The sequence below is a fragment of the Esox lucius genome, chromosome 20 (genome assembly GCF_011004845.1).
Source record: "Esox lucius isolate fEsoLuc1 chromosome 20, fEsoLuc1.pri, whole genome shotgun sequence".
Taxonomy (NCBI): Eukaryota; Metazoa; Chordata; class Actinopteri; order Esociformes; family Esocidae; genus Esox; species Esox lucius.
In genome coordinates, this window is record NC_047588.1 from 14295023 (window position 1) to 14307023 (window position 12001).

The following is a 12001-nucleotide window of genomic DNA, read 5'->3' on the forward strand; positions in this document are numbered from 1 at the left end:
CTTGGAGTTCCTCTGCGTCCACATCACAGGGGCCCTAGGATGGTACTGCTACGTCAACACCGTGGTGAATGAAGGCCAACCATGACTCTTCAACCGTAAAGAACATCTACCAATACGCTCTGTCACCTTCACCCAATCACCTGGCTCTTCAGAGGGTGGTGACATCCACCCAACACCATCTGGGGCCCGATGCCTGCCCTCAACAATGTGACCTCCACGTGGTGCCAAAGAGAGACCTCCAAGGTCCTCGTGGACCTCAGCCACTTTGTGCTGCTATCGACTAAAAGAGACAAAGGAGCACCATAACAGGACAGAAACTGAAGACATTGTTGTACCCCCAGTCCTTTAAATACTTTTATACTGACTACCTCTCTGCCCTACACTCTGATCTGCACCACAGAGACTTTTAGCAGAAATAAATACAAATTACAAATTTCCAGCTCACTCACCATGGACACACACTCACACACATACACTGTATGACCAAAAGTATGTGGACACCTGACCATCACAACTATGTGAGCATGTTGGACATCCCATTCCAAAACCATGGGCATTAATATGGAGTTGGCAGCTATAACAGCCGTCACTATTTTTGGGAAGACTTTCCACATGATTTTGGAGTGTCTCTGTGAGAGTTTGTGTCCATTTAGCCAAAAGAGCATTTGTGAGGTCAGGCACTGATGTTGGACGAGAAGGCCTAGCTCGCAATTGCTGTTCCAATTCCTCCCATGAGTCAGGGCTCTGTGCAGGCAACTTGAGATCCTCCACAACAACCTCGTCAAACCATATCTTTATGGACCTCGCATTGTGCACAGAGGCACATTCATGCTGGAATGAAAAGTGCCTTCCCCAAACTGTTGCCACAAAGTTGGAAACACCCAATTGTCTAAAATGTCTGTGTTTGCTTTAGCATTAAGATTACCCTTCACTGGAACTAGGGGTCCTAGCTCAAATTCTGAAACACAGCCCCAGACCATTATCCCTCCTCCACCAAACTTTACTGTAGGCACTTACCATTCCGGTAGGTAGCGCCAGGAGAACGCTATCAGACAGCCATGTAGTGAAGTGTGATTCATCACTCCAGAGAATATGTTTCCACTACTCCAGAGTCCAGTGGTGGCATGTTTTACACCACTCCAGCCAACGCTTGGCATTGCACATGTTGATGTGAGACTTGCGCATAGCTGCTCGGCCGTGGAAACCCATTTCAGGAAGCTTCTGATGAACAGTTCTTGTGCGCATTTTGCTTCCAGAGGCAGTTTGGAACTCAGTAGTGAGTGATGAAACAGATGATGGCCGTTTTTTACTCAAAACGCGCTTCAGCACTCGACGTTCCTGCTCTGTGAGTTTGCGCGGTCTACCACTTCCTGGCTGGGCTGTTGTTGCTCCTAGACGCTTCAACTTCACAATTATAGCACTTACAGTTGACTGGGGCCGATCTAATTGGGCAGAAATTTCAAAAACTGACTTATGGCAAAGGTGGCATCCTATGAGAGTGCTACGTTTAAAATTACTGAGCTCTTCAGTATGACCCATTGTACTGCCAACGTTTGTCTATGGAGATTTCATGGCTATGTGCTGGATTTTATGCACCTGTGAGCAATAGGTGTGGCTGAAACACCTGAACTCAATAATTATTAGTGGTGTCCACATACTTTTGATCATATAGTGTACATGCATCTGGTTCTTGCTCTTCTTCCACATAATGAACACTTATGCTGAACACTGACCGGACACCTTTCATTTTCATATCCTGTTACTTGCATTGTTTTGTCTTCCACAGTGCTACTTGGACCGGTGTGTAAGTGTGGAGAGAAAAGAGGGGGAAGGGAAGCACCAAATGAGAAAAGCCCTTGCCCGGTGAATACACACACACTCCCATTTCAACTACCGGCTTGCAGGAATGTGTTCTTTGTCATTTGTAAATGTACACTTTGTTCTCGTGTCAACCTCACCCATTTTACAAGATGCATTGTTTCAGAAATGAAACACAACTATTTCAATACAGCCCAAGAATATCGGCTGTAAAGTGTATGCGACCAACACAACTTAGGATGTCTGAATGAGCTACCTCACTATCATCAGCACACACAAACACAGACCCGCACACATACGCCTGTATAAGCCCTGTATGGTGTGTATTCATTGCCAGAGGCTGTTGCCGTCACTGACATCACTCTGTGATTGTCCCTGATGGGTGGTAGTGGTGGTGGGGAGGCAGCCCCTGCCCTTCCTGGATCCCCTTTACAGTAAACAGTGTCCACAGGCGGAAGGTCTCCGCTCCACTGCCCCCGTAGAGCCCCCCTGCTCTGGGTACCCCCTCCTTCCCCTGCTCCTCCACTTTACAGGTTGCTGCTCCCATCACTGTTTAGTAAACAGAGCCTCAGGCAGCCCTCCCCTCTTTCATCACATGCACATCTTTGTTTGGGATCATTTGAGCAGAAACGGCCTCACATACAACAGCAGTGGGACCGGCGTCAAGTTGTGGTGCGAGGCAGGAGTACTTAGCCCACTCTGGGAGAGGGAATCTGACGGAGTGCCAGCCTCTTCCCTGGTGGGGGGAAACCCCAGAGCTTGGGGAAAACACAGGAGTTATACACAACTCTACGAAGCACAGCCTCGCCCAGAACTGCCTAACTTAGCCCAGCTTAGCACAACACAGCACAGGTAGCTCAAAGGGATGTCACCTGTTCATTGTGGAATACGGCAAGATTCCTGATAGCGTCAAACCAAGACAGGTATTCTAAGACGACTGTAAAAAAAAGCACAACCAGTAGAAAGGCAAGGGTTGAACTCCATGTCTCCCACTGACAATAAAAACACATAGGAGGCTGACAGCAGATAGACACACGCAGGCAGGCAGGCAGATGTAAGAGGTTGCTGTTGGGTAAGACGTGGATATTATAAGTGGCTTGCTTCTGGATGGCAACTAGGTCAAGAGAATCAACACAGGGGTGAAGGGGCTCACAAAGGCGTAAGGAGAAGGTCAACCGTGAAATCTCCCCCTCTCTGCCACTGTGACCCCCCAGGGAGGAGCCATGAGGACTGGAAAGGTATGTGAGTGTCTGTGTGTGTGAATACAATGAATGTTTTAACTCTGTGTTTTTGTGCGTGTAATATTTTTTTTGTGACATGTGTGCGTGAGTAAGTGCTAATGAAGTGTGTGTGTGGATGTTTATAGATGGGAGTTTCCGAGTTATTCGCCCTGGAGCTATTCATCCTTGTCATTCCGTGTCGCCACTGTCACCCTTTGTCATCACAGTTGACGGCCTCTCTCTACGTCAGCACGTACCATACAGAACCACAATACACCCACCTACCATACAGAACCACAATACACCCACCTACCATACAGAACCACAATACACCCACCTACCATACAGAACCACAATACACCCATCTACCATACAGAACCACAATACACCCACCTACCATACAGAACCACAATACACCCATCTACCATACAGAACCACAATACACCCACCTACCATACAGAACCACAATACACCCACCTACCATACAGAACCACAATACACCCACCTACCATACAGAACCACAATACACCCACCTACCATACAGAACCACAATACACCCACCTACCATACAGAACCACAATACATCCACCTACCATACAAACCAAAATACACCCACCTACCATACAAAACTACAATACACCCACCTACCATACAAAACCAAAATACACCCACCTACCATACAGAACCACAATACACCCACCTACCATACAGAACCACAATACACCCACCTACCATACAGAACCACAATACACCCACCTACCATACAGAACCACAATACACCCACCTACCATACAGAACCAAAATACACCCACCTACCATACAAACCAAAATGCACCCATCTACCATACAGAACCACAATACACCCTCCTACCATAGAGAACCACAATACACCCACCTACCATACAGAACCAAAATACACCCACCTACCATACAAACCAAAATACACCCATCTACCATACAGAACCACAATACACCCACCTACCATACAGAACCACAATAAACCCACCTACCATACAGAACCACAATACACCCACCAGAAACACAGCTACATTCTCCTACCATACAGAACCACAATACACCCACCTACCATACAGAACCACAATACACCCACCAGAAACACAGCTACATTCTACTACCATACAGAACCACAATACACCCACCTACCATACAGAACCACAATACACCCACCAGAAACACAGCTATATTCTACTACCATACAGAACCACATCTCCTCCCACCTACTGTTATGCCTACCCTTTGTTTACTAATGCATTGTCTTTTCATAATGTATTGTCCTTCCATCTTTATTTCGGCATACGTAGGGAATTTTCACACTATGATTGTTTTATTTAGATTAAAACAATTTGGATTTTTTGATAAAGTTGGTTGTTACATTCCAAGGTAACATGGGATTCTTTTCCCGTAGTGGATCACTGGAGTGTCCATAGAATGCATTGCTCAGCCTGTATTGTAAACATCTGTGTTGACGTAGGAGGTCATAAGACACTTCCTGTTGTGGAATCATATGAATGTATGTTTCATTGGAAGTTAAATGTGCCTATACTGCAATTTCAGAGATATTTAAATATGCCTTGTTTCGTTAAGTCCTAATGTCATTAACTTTGCCCTGAATTATTGAATATCAGTTTCGTTGTGCTCATGTTGATATATTATGCGCACTGCAGCAACTAGCAGGAGAAGGCAACAGCTGATTTGTGAAAATTGTGTTGCTAAGTCATTACTAACTTAGCCAAAGCAGCTAGTTAGCTAGCTTTTTGTTGAACATTATATTCAAGCTTATGCGGGCTTCACTGGTTATCAGTATCCCTAAACCTATTCTCTTTAATTTAAAATCAGGTTTGAATGGCTGGCAAGGCTACAGTGTTAGCTAGCATGCTACCTTTTAAAACTGGCTTGCATGTCAAAATGAAAACATCCAATAATACTATTTGACATGTCATATAGGCTCGTAATTTAACATGTCAAATAGCAAAACATTTATATTCTGAGCACTGAATTTGGGATGAACCACATTAGCTTTCGCTTTGTTCCAGCCTGAAATCAATTAACAGAAATGGCAGGGTTTGTATTTTTAGAATTAATTTAGTAATCTATGTGGATATAATCAGTTGTTGTATTGAAATCAAGTCCAGTTCATGAAAATAACTGAAGCAAAAAACATTTAATAAAGCAAGCTAGCCCTGCTGCCAAAGGCACAGATAATATTTTGACCAGATAAGGTGCTCCCCGAATGTATTTTCACTTGAGCTTTTTTGATGCAATATGTTCCTGTTGCAAATGTGAAAAATTTGTAAATAGAAAGATGTATTTACATATTATGTAAATGTTATTTAAATTGAAATATCACAACCTCCGTGGTTAAAGCAAATAGGCCCTTAGTCACACTTAGCTCACTACCTTTTCTTCTAATTAGGCTCACTATCTTTCCTTCAAACATACTGTTAGTTCATGATAGTACTGTTATCTAGATTTTTAAGAATCCTACCTATGATGGTTACAAGTAGCCCTGAATTAGGTGTTCTCATTTCTCGTCCCAAACATGGAGAATTAGGGTAAAACATGAGCAATGCACAAAGGTCTTAAGTTAGGATTTGGACCTAAGCTAATGAAAAATACAAGAAAGTGATGCTTTAATCATTGTCACTCAGGGAAGATGAAAAGCTGTACAACACATCTAAACTGTTCAGAACTTGAATCCAAACCATAATCGATCATAGGTGAGACTTTTTCTAAACTCATTGTAAGAACATGTTGAGTGATTTAATATTCCTTGTGAGGTTATATGCCACCATACTGAAAGTTCACATAATGTACAAGCATTAATGGTAGCCTTGGTGACCGCTTGGAAGGGATGTCTGAGAAATTCAGTAAAGGCCAATCAACGGGAGTGGAGTTTCAGAATGTTGGGATAAGCCTTGGAGCCAGAGATGGAAAGGATGAGGCGTGTTGGGTGGTAAACATTTATTATAATAGCTTTGAAAATGGAAAAGATGAAGATGAATTTTTGTTACATGATCACATAAATACTTACATTGAGTTACACTGACTACAAAACATCCCCAAAACAATGTACATTTACAAACCCTTTCTGCTAATCTTTTTTAGTTTACATGTAGTTTGTGTTGGTGCAATTGTATAAAAGTATGCAGGTATGTACAGTACACATGGGTGTGGACATTTGTGTGTGTGTGTGTATGTGTGTGTGTGTGTGTGTGTGTGTGCTTTTTTACGTGAACTTTTCATGTTTGAGTGCGTTTGCGTGTGTCTGCGCGTGTGTGCATTCATGAGTGTGTGTGTGTGTGTGTGTGTGTGGTAGGGCTGGTGGGTCAGTCAGCAGGGGAAAGGCTGTGCTGGGCTGGGCCCCTCCCTGAGGTCAGGGCAGAGAGGATGAAACCTGTCATTAGAAAGTTGAAGGGAAGAAAAGCCTCAATGGAGATCCTTTGTCCTGGGGGCGGCCAGGAGGGCTACGTCTTTAGTGCCTCAAATAACACGGCCAGGCCGCCATTGTGCCGGGGTGAAAGGGCCAGAGAAGGGAGGTGGTTGGGGGGAAGCGGGGTGCCTCCAAACAGTGGTCAGTGGAGAAAGGACCTCGTGGGTTTGGGGGTTAAAAGGGGTGTTGGGCTATTTGGGGGAGGGGGGGGGGTGGCTTGTCCAACTCTTGTTTTCTTTCTCTTTCTCGTCAGCTCATGCAGAACCCCTGGTTTTAGAAGACCTTCCTTTATCGAGGTGTGTGTGTGCGTGCGTGCATGCATGCAAGCTAAGTGAGGGTTTGGGGGGCCGGGGGGTTTATGCAGCTTCCTTGTCATAGAGAGTGGTGTTGCAGATTGAATGCCATAGTTTGACATCTAAGCTGAGGCTTAATACAAAGTCAGGACCTTTCACTCCTCCCTATGTGTTTTAAGAGGACAGGTCACACAGATAATGGGGTTGAGACAGGAGGCTAAAGACCAAAGCTTTCCTTTTTCAGAGGCACAGTGGAGAGATTCTTTACAGCTCTGTCAGTCTTCTTAGCTCCCACTGCAGACCACGCAGGAAATATACGCAGGAAATTCACTTTCATTACCAGTGTGCATGTATGAATCGGGCCCTTAAAATATATTGATTTCACCTCATTTCAACACTGTCATAAAAAGCATACATAACATATTATGCTATCTTATGAGGTTGAATTTGACAAAAGATATAGCACGAGCCACCAGCCCTATTAGCAGGGCTGACCGTACCAGGGCTGACAATGGTCATCTTAAATCAGCCATGAATCCCCTTGTGACAGGGGTGAAGGAAGGTTGTCAACAACAGGGACAGATAATTGAATGCAACCTTTGCAACCCAAAAAATTTCATTGTTAAAACATGTCTAGCCTATGTGGGTAACAGGGTTGATGTGGTATGCTCAACCTGCTCAGTTTTCCTGTTTTGTCCAGCAATGGTTTAATCATATTGAGAATCACAAGTGTTCAGGTTATACCAGGGAGTAGACCTTGTACATAATTCCATTAATAATCACATGATGTAAAAGCTGTTACCTAAATAACAAGGGCTTGACAATGATAGTGAAAACTTCATATTTCTGCAAACACTGGTGAGGTGACTGCTTTGTAATTGTTAAAAGTAAGTGTGCCAGCTTTAATTGGAACTTAATAAAATGATAGTCTTTTACTTACTGGTACACAATATAGAATTAGAGTATCGATGCATGGAAAAGGCACCCACTTTGTGGAAAGACCCTTAGGGAATCCCTTTAAAATACCGTTAAACAATTAGGGAGGTTGAGAACATTTGTAAATAATTTCTAGAGTACATCAACCCCTTTCCTCTCATTTTTATTTGTTATGTTTATCTCTAAAATGAAATCATCTTTAGCTTCCTGAATTCCATTTGTGTTAGTGATTTGATGGAATAAAATACCATTATGCTGATTGTATAAACTTCTTCTATAGCTATTCCCACCTCCAAAACAACTAATAAACTGATTGGACCAATTACCAAGTCCATTAGTAGGCTTTCACCCAATCCCAAAGCACTGATGACTTTAGAGGGCCAATAAAACCTGCAGAGCTGTGACCTTTATGTTTAGAAACTGAGTGAGAAAGAGAGAGAGTGAGAGAGAGAGAGAGAGAGAGAGAGAGAGAGAGAAAGAGAGAGGACAAGCTGAGGTCAACAATATCCCAAACGTCTGACAACATGCACAGAGTAAGCAAGCAAAAACCCAATGGTGACAATGATGAACTCTGCCCGAGTATGGCTTTGCATTGGTTTGGTGTGCAATGCACTTTTCTTTATGGGGAGTTCGATGGACAACTTAAAAGACATGTTAACGCCAGATTGGAAATAGAGTGATGATCACAGTCAACTTATTTGGAAAACAGGAAGAAATAAAGACAGAAAGAGAGGCGAGAGAACAAGACAAAGAGAGGCAAAACTGAGGAAGCGAGAGAAAGATGAGTAAGTGAGCTCGAATGTGTATTGAGGGGGAGCCAGGATGTGTATTGGGAAGTGAAGATAGGAGGACCCTGCATGTCCAGTCCATTGAGAGGTGAGGGAAGTGGCAACAAGGCTCACTAGCAGTGCATACTGTCACAACTTGCATTAACAGGTGGAGAAGGAGGAGAGGTTGCTTTGCTTAATCACTTTCCCCACTGACTTCTCAGAGGGGAAGGAGTGAAAGATCACAGCCCCGCTAGCACCTTGCAGCAGTGCCCTACTCCTCCCTCTGCTCCCTCCTCTCCTCCTTTCTCCTCCCTCTATCCTCCCCATCCCATTGAGGGGAGGCCCGGGGTGCCTGGTTCTCTGCCTCGACCCGCTGGGCTATTGAAGACGTGATGGATGGCTTCATAAAGACTCTCTGTGAATACCAAACCAGCTCTGTGCTGCTGACGAAAACCTCCAGAGGGGCGAAAGGATCAATAACCCCATATACAATTGGGACATTCTTTCAAAAACATTTGGGTTTGCCATTTCAATGTGGGGGTTTTATTCCATTTTATATCAAATGATACGATAGGTATGCATTATACAAGTAAATCATTTTAAGAGCTTTTTTATTGATTGCTAAAATATAATACATAATTTTGCTTACTGTCCACTATTCCAAAATCCCTGCATCCCATAAACCAAAGGAACAAGGCAATTTCCTAAGGCCTCCAGTAGTTTTAAAATAATTAAAGTTTTTGCGGTATAAAGGACTTAGAAAATATTTTAGAATAATAATATTATATATTTTTTTGTTTGTTTACATGGTGCCAAAGTCAAGGCAGAGTAATGGCAAGTAGGACATGCTAGAATTTTCTAGTTCTGACTAGCAAAGCAACACATTTTCCTGAAATTTGTATATATTATTTGACACAAATGTGTTTTTGCTATTAGAGCAACAGGCGGGATTCGAACCCATGTTGCAACAGTACATGTGGACCGGAGGCATTGGCATAGACCTCTAGGCGATCCTAGACCATGATGGTCCACATTTAAACAATAAAGAAAACTTGAAATTAAAATGATAATCCATTCTAATAATTAGATATTTAGTTAAGGAGGTAAATTACAAATGCATGCACCATAAAACAATATTTTCATTCTTCTGTACAAACACCAAAGATATGGCTGTAAATTTGGGTATTTAACTTAATTGTGACGCCAGCAGCCTTGCTTTTCGAGTATCTAATTCACCCCAACACCATTCATTTTCAGTCCCCAGCTTTGAGAAACTTTTGCAAATGGCGGAGGTGCTCATCAGTCTCCATCCCTGTCTCTCCTGATAGTGGTAAAGAATTCCAGCCACTCTCTCTTTCCATCTTTCTCCTCTCTTTTCTCTCTCTCTGTTTTAATTGATCTCCCACTCTTCTTTTCCCTCTTTTTTTCTCTCTCGATGTCCCTTTTTGTTTCTTTCTCTCTCCCTCTCTTCCCCCTGAGGCTGAGGACAGATGCCGAGGCCTTCCTTTCCCAGGATTCCCAAGGGAGAGAGTAGGGACGCCCTTTTGGGGGGGGGGGGGGTAGGGGTGAATAGAGGGAATGGGTGAGTTGTTGTCTGGGGGACAGGTATTAAGAGTCGAGCGATGCATAATTAATTCTTTGTTTCTGATTATTTTACAGATTTTGTCTTCAACTGGCTTGTTTTCTCTTACCATCTTTTACGGGCCTAGTATTTTGCAAGGTTAGTTTGGGACACAATCTACAGCACTCACTTTGGTCAATTGAATTGTGATTGTAAAAGCTATGTGAAGACTGTACATCTAAACAGTGTATAGATGGTTAATAGCCAGGACCATGAGTTTGAGAGTGGTCACATTTCACTGGGCCCATCCGATGAACTTATTACCAACACAGCTGCAGTGCAGGGTTGCTATCATTTCAATTAACGATTCTGGATTCAACATGGATTCTATGTTGTACATCTAGAGTGGCATATTATGTTACAGCTCTTTGAGAACAACTACGAACCGTCCTTCCCTACAGCTCTAGATGAAATGTATCTTCATAGTGCAAGCTGGCAGTTTAACCAGTCTGGAGGTTGTTGGGCTTATTTTCCTCAGGCTATTGATGTGACAGCACACCGTGGTTCGACTGTGAGGACCCATTCAAGCTCATAGCCTCCATACCACAGGCGTAAAAATTGGCTACATTTAATCAGGCACGGTGCAGGGTTTAAAGAATGGGATCAAGAGAGCTTTGTCTTAATGGATTGGCTACAGTTTAGGGATCCACCACACTGAGGTACCTTAGCTGAAGGCATGCCAGTCACTAACAAACTGAAACCACATGGTGTTTCCTATAAGGTCCCTCCTCTCTTTGGGCTTCAAACTTAAACAACTAATGTTTAAGGATTGTTTAATCATCTGAGAAGCTAGACTGGGTAGTTCAGTTGATCAGCCATGTTTTTAATCGAACCAATCGATCAATTCAAAACGAAGCAATCTTTGAACAATTTGCAAAGGAGGAAAAAACAAATCTATTTTTCTGTTTTTTCGGGGTCTGCAGGATCATGTGACTTTCTCTTCTCAGACTGTGGTCTTATTCTCCCAGTCTATCAGTCTGTACATTAGAATTTCAAGCTTATGGCCATGGCAATTAGAAATACAGGAACGAAGAGACATTAAAAGGCCACCACAGTCAAACAAAGCAGTAAATCAAGTGGTTTGACACATGGTCACCAGACAGCTTGCCGTTTGTCACAAACTTGAATGGAACTAAAAGCGAAATACGGACACATTGGTCTGATGGACATTGCTCCACTACTACACAAGAGGCCTTTTCAGACGACTGCAACACTGATTACATTGTGAGAGGGCCAATCAAAGAGGAAAATGACGAGAGCAGTCACGCCGGACACACACAATGCACAAATGGCAGTGGTCAGTGGGGGGAAAGGGAGGAGGTGGACCCTGGGGTTTTAAAGTCTCACTGGGGCTGTGTTGGGACAGCCGGGTGAGAACGGAGGACCCATCTCACACACACACACTCACTTATATTTACACCCAAACACATATATGTATATACATACACATTCGAGCTCACTTACTCAAGTATACCCACACACACATTTAAACATTTAAACTTAGTTAGCGACCACGATATTCCACCATAATATGCCATATGCCACACGGGAACTGAGTGGAGTGGAGGGATTGGCTTAGAGGCGTCCCAAATGGGTATCTAAGTGTGTGTGTGCGTGTGTGTGAGTGCGTGTGTGTGTGTGTGTGTGTGTGTGTGTGTGTGGGAGGATTGCTAGAACAGGGGATTTTTTGTGTTGGGGAAAAGAGAGGCTTGGACACTTCATCTTCTCTTCTCTGTGCTGCCAAAAAGGGCAGAGGTCAAAAGTCAGGGCGATTGGAGAATTCCGTGCTGCATGCCGACAGATCGGGTTTCAGGGGTGGGGGAGGGATGAGGACTGCCCTAGAGGGATAGGTGCCTCTGTGGGTGTGTGTGGGTGTGTGTACGTGCATGTGC